Genomic DNA, 22500 nt, shown 5'->3' with positions numbered 1-22500 from the left:
TGCGAACTTGGTGAGCCATAGTCCTCCCACGTTTGCCTGTTCCTCGGAAAAGTATATACCGAACAAGAGTGGTCCCAGGACAGAACCCTGTGGGATGCCACTTGTGACCGGTTTCAAGTCTGACATGGCTCCAGCAACTCTCACTCTGTGGGTTCTGTCTTTGAGCAAGTTTGTGACCCATCTTGTGACATAGGGGTTTATATTTAAGCTGGATAGCTTATCTATGATGCCCGAGTGGGGTATTGTGTCAAATGCCTTTGCAAGGTCCAGATAGGCTGTGTGGACTACCTTCCCTTCATCTATGGCTTTGGTGACTGTTTCGAAGAAGTCAACCAGGTTCAAAAGGCAGGATCTGCCCATGACAAAGCCGAACTGGGTAGGATCTAGTGTCTGTAGGTCCCCAATATCTTTGTTCATGAGCTCCATGATGATCCTCTCCATAGCCTTGCAGACTAAGCTAGTCAGGCTTATGGGGCAATAGTTTCCAGGGTCTGTAGAGGCTCCACTTTTGTGGAGTGGGACTACTGTTGCTGTACGCCATTCTGTGGGCACATATCCCGTAGTGAGGCTGAGATTGTATAGCTGTTTTATTTGAGGGATTAGTTCCTCTTGGAGTTCATGTAGGACACAACCTGAGACGCCATCTGGTCCCATGGAAGCAGTGTTTTTTGCTTTGGAGAGGGCAGCCTTCATCTGAGCATCAGAGATGTTTGGGAGGCAGCCCTCTGCTGGGATAGATACTTGCTCTTTTGGAGAAGTTTGCACTGAACCTGTCTGCCAGGATATTGGCGATGTCAATGTTCAGTGTATTTTTTGTCGTTTAGAATCAACTCAGAACAAGTCTGGGAGTTGCATCCCAGGTTTCTAACATAACTGAAAAAAGCCTTATGATTGTCTTTGGTGTCCTGTGCAATTTTTCTCTCGAAGCTGGCCTTGGAGGATTTTATGAGGGATCGTAATTTTTTGCTAGTACTGATCAGAGATGCCTTCCCTATTAGGGATTTTGCTCTATCATGTAGTAGCTTCCTCCTTCTGTTGTACAGTTTATTTATGGCAGGAGTCCACCAGACTGGACGCCTGCCTTTGGATGATTGGGTCTTGGCTTTGTTTGGGATAGCATGATCCATGCATTCCTGGAGATGTCCATAGAATGCATTTATATAGGATTCTGCAGTTTGGGCCTTAGTTTCTACTGGCCCTGGGGCCTTGAAGGATTCCACTTCGGTTTTGAGAAGTGAGAAGTTTGCTTTTGAGAAGTTTTTCACTGTGGTTTTCTGGGCTGGGGGTGGGGTTGGGATGTGGACATCCAGTGAAATTAATTTATGGTCTGATCTTACCAATGAGGGATATACTTCTGGTGTGGAGCATAGAGTCCCCATGTTGGTAATGATCAGGTCTAGTATGTTGTCCCCTCTTGTGGGAGTGGTGACTAGTTGTTCCATAGTATTTGAGTTTATAATTTCCAGGAACCTTTGGGCTAAGGTGCTGGGGCTTGAGTAGTGCTCCCAGTCAATGTTTGGGTAGTTGAAGTCACCCAATATAATGGTGTTCGGAGAGATCTTCATGTTCTCCAATGTTTTCAGGAAAGCCGAGTGGGATTCCTGACTTTGAGAGGGTGGTCTGTAGGATGCTATAAACTGAAAATCAGTCTTGCCCACTGTTAGTTGCACATGGATGGTCTCCGATACTTCGTGCAATGCCACTAATCTGAAGGTGTGGATATCCTTGATAAATATGGAAACTCCCCCTCCTTTTGTGGTTCGGTCCGGGTTTTGGGGCCGAAAAGCATGACATGAGGTATAGCCTGATAGTGCTGGGGTGCTCTCTGGAGCCTTGAACCAGGTTTCTGTCACTGCACAGATATCGATGTTCTCCATACTGAGGAGAGCTTCGAGTGCGTGCATCTTGAGGTTAAGACTTCTGGCGTTTAGCAGCATTATCCTTAGTTTCTTGTTCCTTGTGCCGTCTATGGGGGTGGGCTTGACTTTTGAGCCTTGCCTAAAAAAGGCAGTATGGGGGTGGCAAGAGCCTTTGCCAATATCCGAAAGCCCAGTGGGGGCAGGTGCAAGCCGTCCCTAGCGAAGCAACGTGGCTTGTCGAGCATGTCATCCCAGGCTGACAGACACTGGATCCCCTTTGAATGACACCAAAATTTTAGCCAATTGTTAAAATCAATCATTTTGTCTTTGTACTGTGGCATCATTCTAGGTGAGGGTAAGATGCTGCTCAAGGTCAGGGTCATACCAGCCTGGGCTACATGATCAGAGAGCTCCTCTATGTCTCTTTTCATGTAGTCCAGGGAGGTACGTCTCAGGTCATTCACACCAGCATGTACAATGACTGAGTCATATTTGTATTTGCTTTGGAGTGACCTGAGTGCTTGCGTTATGTGGCGGATCCTAGCACCCGACAGGCAGCTCACAGTGACCTTCTCTTTATTCAGCCTGATGAGCGGGACATCAGTGTGTCTGACAATAGAGTCACCTATGACAAGAGTATCAGGTGTGTTATTCAGCCTTAAGGGCTGTGGCTGCTTGGCACACTGACTTTGTGGGCTATGTGTTGTGCGTGTTTTGTTTTGAGGTAGCGTTTGCTTGGATGCCTGCTTTGGTGGTCTCTGTTGCTTAGGTAGATTTTTATTTAGAGCCTTCGAGTATGTTTTTGTGCATTTATGTGTTTGGTTCGCTGATGTGGTGGGACTATGTGATACTGGAATTGTGTTGTGTGAGGTTAACTTCTCCTCCTGGCTGGTTACATCAGTTTTGAGATGAGAGAGCTCAGCCTCCAGTTTGGCTAAATAGTTGCATCTCTCACATACATTTGAACCTGTTTGGAGGAGGAGAGGGCTGTCCGTGTACATAAGACAAATGTAACATTGCCTCAAAATTCCCAGATTCACCAGCTGGACTGGAGAGGAAACCATTGACTGACCTTTGGACATGCTAGAGTAATATAGGGAAACTGAATTTAAGACGGACCAATAGAGGACAGGGTAATCGTAGAGAGTATAAGAGTAAGTAGTGCTTATGGTTTAATAGTGCTAACTTGTAGGATTACTTAATTGGACCAGTGAAGGGCCTTAGAATGAGAATATGGTGTTTAATTTGAGAGATAGAGCAGTTCTAAGGGAAAAAGTGAAGAGCAGACTTTGTGGAGCCAGGAATAGTTTAAACCCAATTAGGTGGCACTGCCCGCTGTTGCGCTATGCACAAAACCGCGCAAAACTGCACAAAAGAGGGTTTTAAGAGAGGAAGATGAAGGAGTTTGGGAATTGACCCAAAATGGCCAATAAAACTGCAGTTTCAAGTCAGTAAGCACTCCCACAGGGGCAGGCAGGCTGCTTAATGTTTTTCACTGCCACTGATCAACAGAGAGACTTCCCTTTAGCCCAAGCAAAAAATGGCCTCACAGAAACTTACAAACAGTTCAAGAACAGCAAGCCTGTAACTGAACCTTTTTAAATCTCAGAAAAGTGGGAAAAAAGCAAGATTTTTTTTGTTTTTGTTTTTTCAGAGATAGCAGAGGTTCACAAGTATCAACAAGTTATAACAGTGCAGTAAATGACCCCACACAAGAGTGCTAGGCCAAAGAAAGATAAAATGCAAGTTTTGAGAAAAAAACGATTTTAAAAATAAGTGCAAATAGGAAATTCAGTAAACAGTTCTAGGTTGTGCTCTAAATACAGTTACTAATGCAGAAATCAAGTTTAACAAGCCAGAAAATGCTCAAAATAGGCGGCTATGCAGAAAAACTTAGCAAATAAACAGAGGAAAAATACTTAAAATCTCAAAAGTGGCTCCTTTCTTCTCTCAGCATTTTCTCCTCTTGGTGGGTGGGTTGTCATATGTAGTGCACAACCAGTACTTGCCAGAAATTCCTGCAGCTTCTTCAGTGTTGCTGTAGGTCTCTTGGCAGCCTCCCTGACCAGTTTTTGTTTTGTCTTTTCATTAGTTTTGGAGGGATGTCCAGTTCTTTGCAACGTCACTGTTGTCCCATATTTTCTCCACTTTTTCATGACTGTCTTTCCTGTGTTCCATGGTATATCCAATGCTGTGGGAATTTTTTGTACCCTTCTCCTGACTGATACCTTTCAACAATGAGATCCGTTTGATGCTTTGTAAGATCTCTGTGAGCCATGGCTTTTGCTGTAGCAGGCAACTGAGTAAATGTCAGGAAAATCCTACTCAGACAGTTGAACTTTATTTGGGGTCAATCAGAGTCTCTTTAATTGATAGCAGGTGTGTACCCAAGAAGCCTGAATACTGTAATTAAATCAAAAGGTGCTTCAACAAGGGTGTGCACACATGCAACCAGCTTATTGTATGTTTTTTATTTTTTATATTTTTTCCCCTAAAAGATTTGTTTGTTTTTCAGTTTAATTGTACAGGTTATAGGTTGCATTAAAGGTGGGAACATTTTTTATATTATTTATTGTGCTCTCATTTTTTTATATCACAAAAACCTGATATTTTAACAGGGGTGTGTAAACTTTTTATATCCACTGTATACTCAGACACACTTTTTTCTGATTCATTTGTTTTTACACTCACTAAACAGGGAAAGTGCTGCCTGGTGAGTATAAAATAATAGTTCAGTCAAACTCACTCTCACTCTCATGCATGCACACACTCACACACAGACATAAACACACACACTTTTTTTCCTTTTTTTACGCTCACTAAACAGCAAAAGCACTGCTTAGAAAGTGTAAAATAATGGTGAGCTGTTATGTTACTTTCAGTCCATGCTCCCAGGCAGCTTGATATGCTGCCAAGAAGCAGTGGACTATTTTTTCTGTGGGCATTACCTGTAGAATAACTAACCCAGCCACTGGGGATGCACAAGCCAGTGCATTTCTTTGTGCCGGTCCCAAGCCCAGATAAATGGGGAGGGTTGCATCAGGAAGGGCATCCGTCGTAAAATTGTGCCACATCACACATGCAGAAAACTGTACAGAAACTCATACCGGATCAGTCGAGGCCCGGGTTAACAACAACTGCCATCAGTACTGTTGGCCAGCAGGGTGCTGGTGGAAATTGGGCTACTGTTGGCCGAAGAAGGAGAAGAGGCGGAAGGCATGCCCGAAGGCAGATAAGGGCTAGGACTGTGATGGTGAGGGTTGGAACTTTGAATGTTGGCAGTATGACTGGTATAGGGAGGGAGCTAGCTGATATGATGAACCGAAGGACGGTTGGTATATTGTGTGTGCAAGAGACCAGATGGAAGGGGAGCAAGGCTAGGTGTATCGGAGGTGGTTTCAAATTGTTTTATCATGGTGTGGATGGGAGGAGAAATGGTGTAGGCATTATCCTGAAGGAAGAGTATGCGAAGAGTGTCTTGGAGGTGAAAAGAGTGTCGAATAGAGTGATGTTTATGAAGTTGGAAATAGATGGTGTAATGATGAATGTTGTTAGTGCATATGCTCCACAAGTTGGGTGTGCGAAGGATGAGAAAGAAAAATTTTGGAGTGAGTTGGATGAAGTGGTGATGACTGTACCCAAGGGTGAGAGACTGGTGATTGGAGCAGATTTCAATGGGCACATTGGTGAAGGGAAAAGAGGGGACGAGGAAGTGATGGGTAGGTATGGTGTTAAGCAAAGGAATGCAGAAGGTCAGATGGTAGTGGATTATGCGAAACGTATGGACATGGCTATGATGAATACGTATTTTAACAAGAGGGAGGAGCATAGGGTAACATACAAGAGTGGAGGAAGATGCACACAGGTGGATTATATCTTATGTAGAAGGGCCAATCTGAAGGAGATTGGAGACTGTAAAGTGGTGGTAGGGGAAAGTGTAGTTAGGCAGCATAGGATGGTGGTTTGCAGGATGACATTGGTGATCAAGAAGAGGAGGATGAGTGTGAGGGCAGCACCAAGGATCAAATGGTGGAAATTGAAAAAGGGTATTCGTGAGGTGATGTTCAGGGAAGAGTTAAAACAGGCACTGGGTGGCAGTGAAGAGTTACTGAATAGCTGGGTAACTACAGCAGAGCTAGTAAGAGAGATGGCTAGAAGGGTGCTTGGTGTGACATCTGGAAAGAGGAAGAAGGACAATGAGACCTGGTGGTGGAATGAAGAAGTACAGGAGAGTATACAGAGAAAGAGGTTGGTGAAGAAGAAGTGGGATTCTCAAGGAGATGAAGAAAGTAGACAAGAGTAAAAGGAGATGAGGTGCATGGCAAAGAGAGAGGTGGCGAAGGCTAAGGAGAAGGCGTATGAAGAGTTGTAAAAAAGGTTGGACACTAAGGAGGGAGAAAAGGACCTGTACCGATTGGCTAGACAGAGGAACCGAGCTAGTAAAGATGTGCAGCAGGTAAGGGTGATAAAGGATAATGAGGGAAACGTACTCACAAGCAAGGAGTGTGTGTTGAGCAGAGCAGATGGAAAGAGTACTTTGAGGGGTTGATGAATGAAGAGAATGAGAGGGAGAGAAGGTTGGATGATGTAGGGATAGTGAATCATGAAGTACAATGGATTAGCAAGGAGGAAGTAAGGATAGCTTTGAAGAGGATGAAGAACGGAAAGGCTGTTCATCCAGATGACATACCTGTGGAAGCATGGAGGTGTTTAGGTGAAATGGCAGTGGAGTTTTTAACTAGATTGTTTAATGAAATCTTGGAAAGTGAGAGGATGCCTGAGGAGTGGAGAAAAAGTGTTTTGGTACCGATTTTTAAGGATAAGGGTGATGTGCAGAGCTGTAGTAACTACAGATGGATTAAACTGATCAGTCACAGCATGAAGTTATGGGAAAGAGTAGTGGAAGCTAGGTTAAGAAGAGAGGTGATGATTAGTGATCAACAGTATGGTTTCATGCCAGGAAAGAGCACTACAGATGCGATGTTTGCTCTGAGAGTGTTGATGGAGAAGTACAGAGAAGGTCAGAAGGAGTTACATTGTGTCTTTATGGATTTAGAGAAAGCATATGACAGGGTGCCTAGAGAGGAGTTGTGGTATTGTATGAGGAAGTCGGGAGTGTCAGAGAAGTATGTAAGAGTGGTACAAGATATGTACGAGGGTAGTCTGACAGTGGTGAGGTCTGTGGTGGGAGTGACGGATGCGTTTAAGGTGGAGGTGGGATTATATCAAGGATCAGCTCTGAGCCCTTTCTTATTTGCAATGGTGATGGACAGATTGACAGGCGAGATCAGACAGGAGTCCCCGTGGACTATGATGTTTGCAGATGACATTGTGATCTGTAGTGAGAGTAGGGAACAGGCGGAGGATACCCTGGAGAGGTGGAGATATGCTCTAGAGAGAAGAGGAATGAAGGTCAGCAGGACTAAGACAGAATATATGTGTGTGAATGAGAGGACAGATAGAGGAATGGTGAGGATGCAGGGAGTAGAGGTGGCAAAGTTGAATGAGTTTAAGTACTTGGGATCAACAGTTCAGAGTAATGGTGAGTGTGGAAGAGAGATGAAGAAGAGAGTACAGGCAGGATGGAGTGGGTGGAGAAGAGTGTCAGGAGTAATTTGTGACAGACGAGTACCAGTAAGAGTGAAAGGGAAGATCTACAAGAGGGTAGTGAGACCAGCTATGTTATACGGGTTGGAGACAGTGGCATTGACAAAAAGGCAGGAGTCAGAGATTGACGTGGTAGAGTTGAAGATGTTAAGATTTGCACTGGGTGTGACGAGGATGGACAGGATTAGGAATAAGTATATTAGAGGGTCAGCCCAGGTTGGAAGGTTTGGAGACAAAGCCAGAGAGGCAATATTACGTTGGTTTGGACATGTGCTGAGGAGGGATGCAGAGTATATTGGGAAAAAGATGCTAAGGATGAAGCTGCCAGGTAACAGGAAAAGAGGAAGGCCTAAGATAAGGTTTATGGATGCAGTGAGAGAGGATATGTAGGTGGTTGGTGTGACAGAGCAAGATGCAGAGGACAGGAGGAAATGGAAACAGCTGATCTGCTGTGGCGACCCCTAACGGGAGCAGCTGAAAGAAGAAGAAGAAGATTACCTGTAGAATAACACTCTGCTGAAGAATGTTCATTCTTCAGTCAGGGTGCCAATTTGCAGGACACCCATTCTCTAATGTAATTTATACCTTGTCATCACCTACTAAATGGCCAATTAAGGGGTAGGTGTGAAAAAATGCATCCTTAGCTAAAATCCCATTTAAATGCAAATGCCAGTGCAGTCTCAAATCCTTGTTTTAAAATATTTTTTTAGCTAAACCATGGACCATCTTCAGAGTCCTAGTCAGAGCCAGATCAAGGTCAAATGGGGTCCTAGGCAGGATAAAGGATCAGGATCCCCCATACACAGCCACTCTACCCCCATACACAGCCCCCCCACACCCCCAGCAGCCATTCCAGTGTCCCATTACTTGGGTATTTCTCCTCAGTTACCTGATGTCATTCATTTCTGTTTTACTTCTACAATGATTACAGATATCTGGATTTCATTTAAAACTTTATTTTCAAATTTTATAGCACAAACACTGATAGACATTTGCTAAATGAAGCAATAAAGTCTCACAATGAAAACAACATTAAAACTTCTCTGCCCTTGAAACTCACATTCATTGAAACCCACATTCAAAGAAAATGCATCTGGCTAGTGGCAGATTAAGTTTACCTTTGAGCTGTTTTCAAATCATGGGCCCCTTGCACACATGTTCAGGGCAATGGAAGAGTTCATTGATTCAACTTCCTGATTGTTTTAAATTTAATATGTCTTGTATAACAAAGCATCACTTCATAGAACATGTTCTAAATTTATAGTTTTGAACATTTTTCCATTTAGCAATGAAACAAAACATATCAACCAGTAATGAGAAAACTGCCAGATTCAGAACATTTCAACCATAAAAGGCCACTCAAACTCCTGTCAGTACAATCCACCAATATCAGTCAATAAGCACAATCTCTGCAGAAGTAAAAGTCATCTGAATAATTCCACATTAAAGACATGTGTAACTAATGAAGAGGTTGCTGCTAGCAAACAACTTTATATTTCAGTGTTTCATCTACAAATTCAGTGCCTGCTGCCCTTGAAGAATTAATTGCCTAAGTTACATTTAAAAAATGCTAAGCTTGTAATATTGCAATAGGGAATGGATGGCAAACTGATAACAGGTTTATAATTAGTAGACATCTTAGCTAAAGGAGAACATACTCAGTATCCCACCACCCTTAAAGTACAAGGCACTGCTACCAATCCAGCTGGAGTAGTACCTACAGCCTTCTGCATCATAAGCAAGCATGTTACCTGCTGTGCTACTAAGCTTTTCAATTCTATATCATAACAGAGATTCTCTTTGTTAAACAAAACAGTTGTACATTGTAAACAGATTTAGCATGAGCAACAGTAAACCTTTCCTCTCTCGAAGCTCACAGTTCCTTGAAAATGCACTTGAAACTCAATTACTTCAAAAATGCTTAACCTGTAACTCAAACTGAGTTCCTTGCAAATGTACCTAAAAGTCAGTTCTTTGAAAAAAATGCAGCTTGATAATTTATGTAGAGGATTCAAAGTTGTGTTTCCTGTAACCAAGGTAGAGGGTTTGAGCCTAAGCAAATTACTAACCACCTGCTATCCCTAACTAGGCATATCATACATACACCCCCTACCTACAATACCTCTCACCCTCTTAGTGCAGGAAACCTGGACAAAGCCTGAAATTAACAGGGGCACATTTTAAATAATGCTCTCATGAACTTAAAAAGTTGCTAGAATAACAGGATTTGTGTTAGTTATGCATTTTTCTAAAGGATATGAAGTCTGAGACTCAAATGTCTGTCATTATTTAGTAACTTCAGCCGTCAACGACTTTTCCAGAAAATCACAAATTTTATGAGGAGCAAACCAAAAATATAGGAATATAGGGCAAAAATCCAAACTTAGAAAGTTTATAGAATAACAGGTTTTGCATTAGCATGAATTTTCTGAAGGGTATGAAGTCTGAAACTCAAAGGTTTGTTATTATTTTCTAACTCCAGTCTTTAATGATTTGCCACTAATTTGCCAGAAAAAAGTAGACCAAAAATAAGAGGATAGGAGGCAAAAATCTGGACATTTTGCAAAAATCTGTACAATTGAGAGGTATAAAACACATGCACATCTGTCACACCTACCTGTCTACCTCTTACATACACACCTTCCTATCTACCTCTTTTAGACACACACACACACACACACACACACACACACACACACACATATATACACACCTACCTACCTACCTACCTCTTACACACACACACACACACACACACACACACACACACACACACACACACACCTGTCACACCTACCTGTCTACCTCTTACATACACACCTTCATATCTACCTCTTTTCAACACACACACACACACACACACATATACACACACCTACCTACCTCTTACACACACACATACACACACACACACACACACACACACACACACACACACACACATATACACACACCTACCTAACTACCTTTTACACACACACACACACACACACACACACACACACACAAACACACCCCTACTTACCTTTCACTTTTACAGACACTCACACACACACACACACACACACACACACACACACACACACACACACACACACCTACCTCTTACTTGTCTGTCCATGGTCCGCAGTCCAAACGTCTTCACATATTCAAATTTTCATCCATGCTCACGCACACACACAGTCGCACACACACACACACACACACCTCTTACTTGTGCATCCTTGGTCTACAGTCCAAATGACTTCCTGTATTCAAATTCCACATGAGTGGAAGACAAAGACGTAAACAGGTTACACAGAAGCAACAGGCATGTCCAAGCAGATGCAAAGGGCATTCTTAAAGAACACCCTTTAAATTATGTTTTTATTTTTTTTTCAGTTAAAAAAATAATTTCTGTCTGTGAGCCCTCTCCCAGCCAGCAGGCACTAGGAGACTGCCTTGGTAGCCTAGTGCTAGATCTGGCTCTGGTCCTAGTGCTACTCCCTCTAACAAAGTTGTACTGAAATCAGTACAGTGCATAGTATGCCTCCAGGCATCCTTGTGTGGTACAGACTTTGATTCTGTTAGCCCTCATGTGCTTGTTGTGTGACCATAAGCAAGTCACTTAACCAGATAGTGTATAGGGGAAATGGGAATTTACACTAGGCTCCTGAATGGTCCCCTGGACTGCAAGCCTATGAACTTTGCTGTACTGCAGGAATGTCTTATCTGGAACTTTACAGTGATGTGTTGAATCTTCCTTTGATTCTTGCATAGTCTGCTACTTATTAATGAATGACTACTAAGTCACAACAGTTTATTTAATATTAGGGAACAGCTGTGTGACACATCACATTCATACCTGGCATCAACAAGTCCTCAGTAGCTTCTCCAAATACTGAATTGCTGGTAATTGGTTTAGGTAGCATTTTTGCCTTCACTTTGTCAATAAAAGCTCAAGCCCTCAGTCTTGCATTGCTTATTATATTTTATTTATTTATTTTATTTACATTTGTTTACTGGGAAATTCTGACTGGACGCAGGTCCTTTTTCAGCGGATGCCCGGGGAGAAAAGCTCCACATCATCTACATGATAAATAGAGATACAAAGTTGCAGCAATAGTAAACAACATTACAAGTTGTTGGCTTTAATGCAATAACAAGATATTGATTATCAACAGTATATACAGTAAATGTTGCAAGTTATGATAGTTTCTTGTCGTTTATAATATTAGTAACAAAGTTGTCAGACAAGATGTTAAAGCATGTAAAGACAACTAGCTATTTCTGACTGTGGTTAGTAGTGGCGGTAGTATAGTTGTGTTAAGAGTCTAAGTGGGGAGATGGTAAAGGTGGGGGTGTTAGTCTGGATTAGAACAAGGAATAAACCAGTGAAAATTTAAGTGGAATTTGAGCGCAGTCTTGAAAAGGCTGCTGGAAGGTAGAGCAGTTATAGAGGGTGGAAGATTGTTCCAAAGTTTAGATATGGTACATGAAAATATGGCTTCTCCTGCTGAGTTTTTGGGTTTGAAAACAGTGAGTTGATTTTTGTTGCTTGATCTTAGGGGCTAGTAGAGTGATAGGGTTGGAAAAGGGTTTGAAGGGAAGGGATGTTAAAGGGGTGGTTAATAAGTTTATGAGTTAGGGTGAGTTGATTAAAGTGAAGGAGTTGTGGGAATTCTAGCCAGTTTAGTTCTTTAAGGGAGATACAATGATGGCTGCGGTAGGAGGTTCCAGTGGCAAATTTAGCAATTTTGTTGTAACAAGCATCAAGTTTGTGTAGGTCTGTCTGTTTAAGGTTAGTAAGTATGAGGATGCATAGAATATGGTGGAGATTAGCTGGGAATTGGCTATGGAGATTCTAGCCGCCTTGGTTAGGAATTGGCAGCTTTGATATAATGCACCAAGTTTCTTGTGAACTTTTTTTATTGTGATTGATATGTGGGTGTCAAATTTAAGTTTGTTGTCTATTTCCACACCGAGTAATTTTGTGTGTTCTGATGAAGAGATGATGGTATTGTCTTTGGCAAGAATGTTGAAGTGGGGGGTGTTTTGGGTGGCTTTGGAAGGTTGGAACAGGAAAAGTTTTGTCTTATTTGGGTTGAGTAGGAGCTGAGCATTGGATAGCCAGCTTTCTATAGAGGAGAATTATTCCTGTGTGATTTGTTGTAGTTCTGGAAGAGTGGGGGCAGAGCAGATGAGAGTAGAGTCATCTGCGTACTGTATAAGAGATGTTTGTGTGGTGGCAGTGTGTAGGTTGTTAGTGAAAAGTGAGAATAGCAGAGGGCCAAGGATAGACTCTTGGGGAACTCTGAGAGTAACTGGGAGGTGTGGTGATAGGTTATCATCCCAGATAACTGATTGCTGGCATCCATGTACATAGCTGTGGAACCAGTTGCAGGCTGATTGTGAGAAGGAGAGGTTGGGGAGAGTAGAGAGTAGCAGCTCATGAGATACCATGTCAAAGCCTTTACAGTCAGAGCTGTAGTTTCTAACACAAAAGCCATCGTGTATAGCTTAAGCACATTTTATACTAAGTGCAACTATCTCATTATTGGAAAGAGACATGTGGTGTACTATGCCTACCATCTGTTCAGGAAACAATCTGTTGCACTAAACCATGTATGTCAGGTAGGTGATAGCCCTTACTACAATAATTGACAAAATTGTCATCCCTTTTATGAGCTCTATAGGTACTCTTAGGTTCATAGTTTCATAAGAGATAGGCTAATGGCTTATGGGCCCTTGCAAGCCTAGCCAATATAACCTGATTTTACCCAATATATGGCCCCTAGGGGCAAGAGGATGGCATGGATTTGTGCTTGTGCATTGAATATCTTACAGATTACCCCTGTACATAAGGGATATTGGCACTGTCCCAGGTGTGAATTTGTGATTATCCATTCATAATCCAAATTGCATTTGAAGAGGACCAGGGCAGGGCTCTGCTTTATGTGAATAGGAAGCCTGTCTTTGAGACACATATCTCTCTCTCCAGCATGTTTAGTTTGAGTTGCTGACTAAGTTTAGATCCCTAGATTGGGTGATGCTTGTGCAGTTTGACTTGCAGATGTGTAGCAGCTCCATCAGGGCTGGATTTGTTAGTGCCTTGTAGACCAGGCATAGGTCACCCCTTAATAGTCCATAGGAGACAGAGTAAAGGGATAGGGCATTTAGTCTGTCACCACAGTTCATGTTGTTTATTCCCTGTACTTTATTTGTGAAGAACATTTGAGGTTGCTCTTCCTGCTGTAAGTTCCTATTATAGTACATGCCAAATGACACACTGTTCTATATTATTGGTCTAATGAGGGCTGAGTACAGTGGTACTATAATTTCCTTGGATATGGACACTATACCTTTTTACCTATAAGTTGTGCCACATAAAATGATTTCCTCACCACTGTGGATACATTGTGGTCAGAGTTCAGGCTAATATCTGTGTACCTAGATCTCTCATCTCTGAGTCTATTCTAAGGGGGTGTACTACTGATGTTGTAATTTACAGGGGTATTTGACTTCCCAAAGGGTATGATAAATGATTTTTTTTTTTTGCATTTAGTTTTGGACCATGGTTCTGGCACCAGTCTGATCTAGACCCTATAGAAGGATACCTATATCATTGTGGGATTCAGTGATTGCCCCAGCTTGCAGTCGCTGGCAAACTTTGTCATACAGGGCCTTCCACGTTTGCTTTGCCTTCTGATAAGTATATTCTAAACAGGAGTGGTCTCAGTACTGAGCTCTGCAGCACACCACTAGTAAGCAGACTTTTACTGGATCTGGATTCACCCACTTTAACTACATTTGTCCTGTCCATGAGCCAATTGGCTATACATCTGGTAACATAGGGATTTATACCCCATTTTGTGAGTTTATGTATAATACCTGATTGCGGAACTGTGTCAAATGCCTTGGCCATGTTAAGGTAGATGGTATGTACTGTTTTACCCTCATCCATGGCCTTGCTGATTTTCTCAAAGAAATCCACCAGATTCAGTAGGCTTGTCCTGCCCTTGACAAAGCTGAATTGGGATGGGTCCAGTGTTTGCAGGTGTCCTATATCATTATTTATCAGGTCCATGATTATTCTTTCCATGACCTTACATATAAGACTAGTCAAACTTATTGGTACTTAAAGATTTTAGAGTTAGGTGGGGGGGGGGTAGTTTTACCTTTATTTCAAGGGGGATAGCTGTGTGATCTAACATAACACTAACATAACACTGAGGGGAGTGCAGCACTCTCCCATATTTGGGAGTATCACATCTAGGAAATTTGTTCCCCTAATGAGAGTGCAGACTAACTGCCCCAGGGCATTTGAATTTACAAAGTCAAGAAATCTTTGGGCCTGCATGTTAGTGGTTATGTATGCTTCCCAGTTAATGGAGGGTAGTTAAAAATCACCCATGAGTATGGTTTTGGGCTGGATGGTGAGTGATTCTAATAACTTCAGGTATGATGTACGGGTTTCCTTGTTCACAGTGGGGGGCCCTATAGCTAGCACGAATATGGTAATAGATTTTTCCCATGGTTAGTTGAGGGTGAGTAGCTCAAGCATGTCATATTGTTTGACCACCCTTGAGGTGTGCTTATCATTTATGTAGATAGATACACCTCCACCTTTAGCTCTTTCATATTCAGTGGGTGGTCGGAATGTATGAAAGGAATTATAGCCATGCAATGCCAGAGTGCTTTACGTGGCTTTGAACCATGTTTCAGTAACTGCACAGATGTCAGCATTCTCCAGAATGAGGACAGCTTACAGGGAGAGCAGCCTCTTGTTGAAGCTCCTAGCATTGAGCAGTAATACCTTTAGAATGTCCTGAGTAGCTTTTGTTATGATTGTAGATTTGTCAATGCCCAAAAAAGGCACTATAGGGATGAATAATGTTTTGGCCAATATGCAAAAGCCTAGAGATGACAGTTCAAGACCATCCCTAGCAAAGCAGCATGACCTATCAACCAGATCCTCCCAGGCTGACAAGTATTGGATCCCTTTGGAATAACACCAGTGTTGTTAAAGTCAATAATTTTTTGCTGGTATTGCGGCATCATCCAGCCCTCCTAATGTAAAAGCACAGTAAAAGAGTGTCCTGAGTGAAATGCTACCACAAACAAACTTAAAGATACAGATGCAGTAGATTCCTTATCAAGAGGAAAAGACACACTGGCTGATGTTTTCCTTTAAGACTATTAGAAAATCGTAGAAATTACTGATTAGTCTCTCATGTCATTCTTAATTAGACCTTATCATTTAGGATGGTTTTAACCCTGTCTTCTTAGGGACTGTTTGGTGGGAGCCAAGAGCCGTCCAAATGCCATTACAAATCCTTCAAAGTGTACACACTGCTATCTGTGCCTAGGCATGATCTGATATTTTTATATGAGCATTGACAAAGCTTTCTCTAGAGAAGATAAAAATGGAGAATGACTTTTCTTTGTCTCCATCACTCTTTCTGGAAACTTATCATTCTGCTTAACTCTGTTCCTTATCTTATTACTACTACCACAGTCACTCCCTAACCTTTTCTGAATTTTCTTTTTCACTATCTGCCATTCCTCCTCATTGCTGAACTTAAGTCTGTTTCTGTTTGCAGTATTCAGTGCGCTTCATCTATCTCAGCAAACATTATTATATGAATGACATCAGAATGCACATGAAACTCTTTAGTTTAAATGTGTTTCCTTTTTGTATTTCCTCATAATTCTTGTATTACCTGGAACGTGGTGTTGCACCACTTTTTATTGTTCCTTTTACAATATTAATGTACTTCCTTTGAAATTCTTATTTAATTACATCATATAACTGGCATGTATTGTGCTGATTACAGTTATTTCATATACCCTAGTACACCATAAATATCCCAGGCCTAACTAATACATTTAGCAGTGAACAGACAAAATAAACATATATTGTAACACAGATGGAGGATTCTCAAAGAAAAATGTAATCCTTCTATTCAAGGAAGGTGAAACATAAGTTAACATACCCCCTCTTGGAAGACAGTGGCGTGTTCTAGTAAATCTACTCATTCCTCTTTTACTGCAGAGCTCTCGCTTTCTTCTCCCTTCTGATCTTGTATATCTCTGAGCACACTTACAACAGGAAGAAACACTTCCTATCACCTTTAATACACAAAGTAGGGGAATTTCACAAAAATCTAACCAGATTTCTCATTGCAAGGTAAAATGCCACTGCACATTGGTCTACAATCGAAATAAATGAACAAATAAATATACAACTAAGCTAATTAAATGTACCAGTTATTGGCTTCATTATGCGATGTCAAAGTTATAGACATTTTAAAACTATTGATTACCAAGGGTTACATGCAACATTTGCTTAACTGTCTCACATACTACATTCATGTCTAAATGTATATAAAAATTATTTCATACTTGTGTCCATAGGGATTTTTTTAGTTTTATGAACTACCCACCCCCCACTAAGCATTTAATAATGATCTGTCCCCTCAATTCCTTATGTCTAGTGTTCCAATGTAATATTACATTAATTATAACTGATTTGGAATAAAGATCTAAGCTAGCAAAGCTATCCCATTACTGTTCCAAGCTCTAATGTGCCACGTATATGCAATCCAAGGTTTTAAAGGGAACCATAAAAATTCAAGTAGCATGAAATCTAATTTTTAAGTAAGTTTTTGGGAGGGGGTAGTATCAATGACTGTATACAAAATAAAATGTTAGATAAAATTATCATTTTAATTAAAGAGAGCCTATCCTCCATTATGAAGAACATTTTATTCCATCTTTTGATTAGTTCACTAATGGTGGTTATTAAATTATTGTAGTTTAGTTTAACAGACTCTTTCCATGTACTCTTTATATTGACACACAAATATTCTAATACATCATTCTCCCAATTAAACAGGATATTCTCTCTTAGGTTTTTGTTGATCTTTTTGTTAATTAGTAATGTTTTGGATTTATTATGATTAAATGTAAGACCTGAAATTCTTTCATACTTGCTTAAGGTATTTATAACATCATGCAAAGAACCATCACTATCACCCAATGTTAACAACATATCATCAGCAAATAATTGTATCTTAGGACAATAGTCCTTATTAACTTAAAAGCCTTTTATATTTTGCTTGTTTCTGATATATGTAGCAAAAGGTCCCATTGAAAGAGCAAACAATAATGATGACAAAGGACAACCTTGTCTAGTTCCCTTGAGGATTTTTAATGGTGAGGATTGACATGATCCGATTTTCACATAAGCTTGTACCCCACTATAAATTTTCATTAATAAGTTGACAAAATCTGAGGAGAATTCAAAACAAATCAGAATTCTTTGTAGATAAGACCAGTTCCACAAGGGGGGATCCCCCTTGGATCCCGGGAACTACCACCCCATCAGTCTGATGAGCCTGATCTGCAAGGCCATGGAACATATTATCACGGAACTTATAAACAAAGACATTGGCAACCTTCAAACATTGGACCCCATCATGAAGGGCCGATCTTGTCTCCTGAACCTTACTGACTTCCTCGAATCAGTCTCCAGAGCTGTGGACAAGGGTAAGGTGGTCCACACAGCCTATCTGGACCTCACCAAGGCCTTTGACACCACCCCCCATTCTGGAATCATAGATAGACTTACTAAGCTGGGCATCAATCCCTACATCACTCGAAGGATTGCCAACTGGCTTACTGAAAGAACCCACAATGTAAAAGTAGCTGACTCCAAATCCAGCTCCAGACAAGTGACAAGTGGAGTACCTCAGGGTTCAGTCCTGGGACCGCTCTTGTTTGGCATCTACTTGTCTGAAGCACAGGTCAACACTAAGGGACTCTGGCTAACAAAGTTCACAGATGACTGCAAACTGGGAGCCATTACTGAATCCCCAAATAATGTGGATACTGTACAAAAGGGCCTTACAGTAACAGATGCTTGGTGCCAGAGCCATGGGCTCAAGTTCAATGCCAAGAAATGTATAGTTATCCCCTTTGGGAAAAAAACATGTACCCATGAATTACCACATAGGTGGCAGTACACTAAACACTGAAAGTGTGACAAGAGACTTAAGGACACAGGTGGACAGTGGTCTCACCTTCGATAACCACATCACCACAACAGTCAGGAAATCCTTCTATGTGGCACACCTCATCACTAAGGGCTTTTCATCCAAAAAAAGGAGGTCATTCTCCCACTGTACTCATCCCTCATTAGACCCATTATAGAATACAACACCCCATTTGGTATGTACCTCTCAAGACATCTGCAACAACTGCAAAGGCCACAAAAATACCTCACTAAAAGAATCACAGGCCTAAAGCAGATGGCCTATCCTGACCGCATTAAAAAACTCCATCTATACTCTGTCGTATATCATCTACTCAGAGGCTATCTCTGCTTAACATACAAGGCCAGGTCAAACCCAGAGCTGTTGGACATGCTACACTTAACGAAATCCCAATCCCTCAGAGCCACACACTCCAGGGATCTAAACCTTGTCATCACAATAAACAAAACATGCTGGAGGGATAAGTTCCTGACCCAGAGACTCCCCAGACTCTGGAATAGACTGCCTATACATGTCAAGCAGAGTGCCTCTTTGGCCCTCTTCAAAAGGAACCTTGACGACTGGATGGGAGAAAGGAAGTTCACCCCAGGGATCATGTCAGTCGCCCTGCTAGACAGGGGTCCAGGGAAGTAAATACTGGGGGAAGAAATAGCCAGGGAATTGTTATGGCTAGGCTTGTATAGGCCCTAGGGATGATAGCCTAGTACCGACCTATGAACCTATGAACTAATAGAATCAAAAGCCTTTTCTATGTCTAGGCTGATAATAGTTGTTTTTTGTATTTGTATGTGATGTCTATTAATGATAGTAATTTAATAATGTTATCTTGCACTTTTCTGTGAAGAATGAACCCTGTCTGATCACTATGTATTACATTAGGTAATATTTCCTTTATCCTATTAGCTAATATTGTCATGAAAATTTTATAATCAGTGTTTAGTAATGGAATTGGCCTATATGAATCACAACATTTGGGGTCCTTACCTTGTTTTAAAATGGGGGAGATAATTTAATATTTCCACGATGGGGGTGTTGTACATTTTTGCTTAACCATAGTAAAGGCACTCATCATTTTCTTTATTATATATTCAAGAAAAATCATATATAGTTCAGGAATTATTCCAGCCAGTCCTGAAGTTTTATTATCTTTTACATTTTTTCTTTTTTCTTTCACTTCTATTAGTATTATTTGTTTATTTAATATGTTATTTTGTTGCATTGTCACCTTAGTAGTTATATTTTCTTTAATAAAATTATTTATTACATTATCTGTCTCCAAAAGTGGTGTGTTATTATTTATATCTTTATTGTAGTTTTTGAACACTTCTAATATGCCCATTAAGTTAAATGTACTCTTAACTGAACCATCACTTTCATATTCAATCTCATTAATAAGATTTTGATTGCTTATTTTTTGTTATCTTACCACTATTTTATGTAGCTATTTAGGATTTACAGCATAAGATTGTAATTTCAATTTTTCCAGGTTTATGGCTACCTTATGATTCAGAACTTCTAAGTATTTTTGATTTAACTTAGTTAGTAATCTCTTTATGTGCTACTTTGTTATTTGGTTTTGCATTCATTTTTCCCCGGGATTCATGAAGCTGGGTGCAAGGACGGCGTTAGCCTTGTGCTGGCCATGCAGCGTAGAGATGGCGCAGCAGAACCACATGCATATTAATGAAGGTGCGCTGCCGTAATGGCTACGTGCATAGGAAACGTGCAGGAGTACAGGGGGCATGTCCAAGCGCTGCACGGAGGCGTGAACATGTCAGCTGCATATGCGCAACCTAAAATGCTGACCAGTACAGCCTGCCTCTAATAATAATCACTCCTGTCAGTGTCCGTGGATACTGAAATGTATGCAAAGCATACAAGACAGTTTTGCGAACACCAAAATAAAAAATAAACACAAAGGCACGTAGCTGACTATTGAGTCCCCATCCCTCAAACAAATAACATTTAAAACCCTGTGCCCGTATTCCATTGTAGTGTCGATAGTTATACAAGTGGAAGCGAAACGCATCGTGTTAGCGTGCCGCCAATTGCTAAGCCTAGCCCAATAGTTAGGGTTACCACCTGTCCCACATTGTGAGGGACAGTCCCCCTATGGGCAGTTGTGTCCATACCAAAACCATTATGAATGTCAAATGTCCTGTGATTGTAGGACATAATTATGTCCCATATTTTATGTAATAGTCCCATACAATACATATTTCCATATGTAAAATCCCTAAATGTTACAAGAAACAGAATAAGCAAGTAAACGAAACAGAATAAGCAACTAAACTGCTACAACGATAAGCTTATATTTAGGCATAAAACTAAAGTACTATCCTTTGTACTGACCGTGGGTATGTGTTGGCCTGTAAAATCTGATGTGTGTCCCGAAAATGTCCCATCCTGGTCATATGAAAAGGTGGCAACCCTACCAATGGTCAGAGCATTCGCCCAATATCTGCTCATTCGTGGTCCAAGTCGTCCTTGTCAGGACGGCCCAAAGATGAATGGGTATTACCCGGGTCTACCTACCATGTCATGAAAGATAAGTATTTGCGTGTACCTATGTGCATGAAGTACAGCATGTGGATGATCAAAAATGCTAAGGTAGTCCTCACAACCATATTGGTACCAGAGATATGTAGTGTACGCAATGTGTTCTGTTGACTGTGCCATGGGCGATCAACCAGAGAAGGGATGGATGGTGTCTGTGGAATATGGGGGTGGGGGGTGATGGGTAATGTAATAATTCGCCAAGAGGAGACTGGGTTGGATGCACAATAGGTGAACTGGAGGTGTATGAGGGAGCAGTGGGTGAATCGGAAAGATAACCAAAGAACAAATATTCACATCCACAATACAACCTGACAGGCCATACTGTAGAACACAATCCCACAAACATATGAACATTAAAATGTGTGATACACATGTACAGAAACGTTATCGGCACATACCCACATAATGGTCTGGCCTGAACTGAGCCATCCAACCCCAACACGCCTGGATACATAATTGAATACCCATCATCCCCTCCACAGCACCCCCCTCCTGAACATCCACCAGAGCCACCCATACTCGGGCTGCTAGCTAGGGGCAGCCATATATGCACATAGTGACCCCTACTCATATCTAGTGGGCAGTCTCACCCTAGGCAGTCTCAGGATTGCAAACTATGTATCCCTTGCATGTATAACCCTACCTTATTTCCGTAAAGCCAAAGGAATTGAGGTCATTGGTCCCCACAATTTTTGGATATACCTCATGGGATAAGTAGCTGATCTAAACATTAGACTTGGTGTCACGACACGATTTCCAGTCCTGTAGACATCTGGGCACAAGGTGTATGAGAAGTAGTCATACACAAGACTGCTCAGCCTCCAGCCGGTCCTGCAGAACCTATGACCCGGGATTAAACACCTGACCGTGATGCACATCTCCCCACGTGCATTATCGAGAATATATACCTTACACATTCGCATAGTGGCAGTTGGATATAGAGTGATTAAGGCACTTTAAAGCAGACGTAAGTAGGGTTACCACCTGTCCCACTTTGCGAGGGACAGTCCCTTTTTGGGCAGTTGTGTCCTGACCAATAATAATACAATGGCAAATGTTCTGTGATTGTAGGAAATACTTATGTCCCATATTTCATGTAACAGTTGCATAAAACAGTTATTTCTGTATGCAAAATACTTAAATGTTACAAGAAACAGAATAAGCAACTAAACTGCTACAAGAATAAGCTTTCATTTAGGCAAATAAGTAAAGTTCTAACCTTTGTACTGACCGTGGGTATGTGTCGGCCAGTAAAATCTGATCTGTGTCCCGAAAATGCCCCACTTTGTCCATTTGAAAAGGTGGCAACCCTAGATGTAAGCAGGTATGCAAGCGTGTATGCACGACGGTAAGGGGCGGTGATTCAGCGGTATGGGAAATGTAAATAAGCATGTAGGTGTATATGCATGTGTATGTACAGACCGATATATACATACACA

This window comes from Protopterus annectens, chromosome 2.part1 (genome assembly GCF_019279795.1).
Source record: "Protopterus annectens isolate FY-2018-M chromosome 2.part1, PAN1.0, whole genome shotgun sequence".
NCBI lineage: Eukaryota > Metazoa > Chordata > Ceratodontiformes > Protopteridae > Protopterus > Protopterus annectens.
This window is presented reverse-complemented; position numbering follows the sequence as displayed.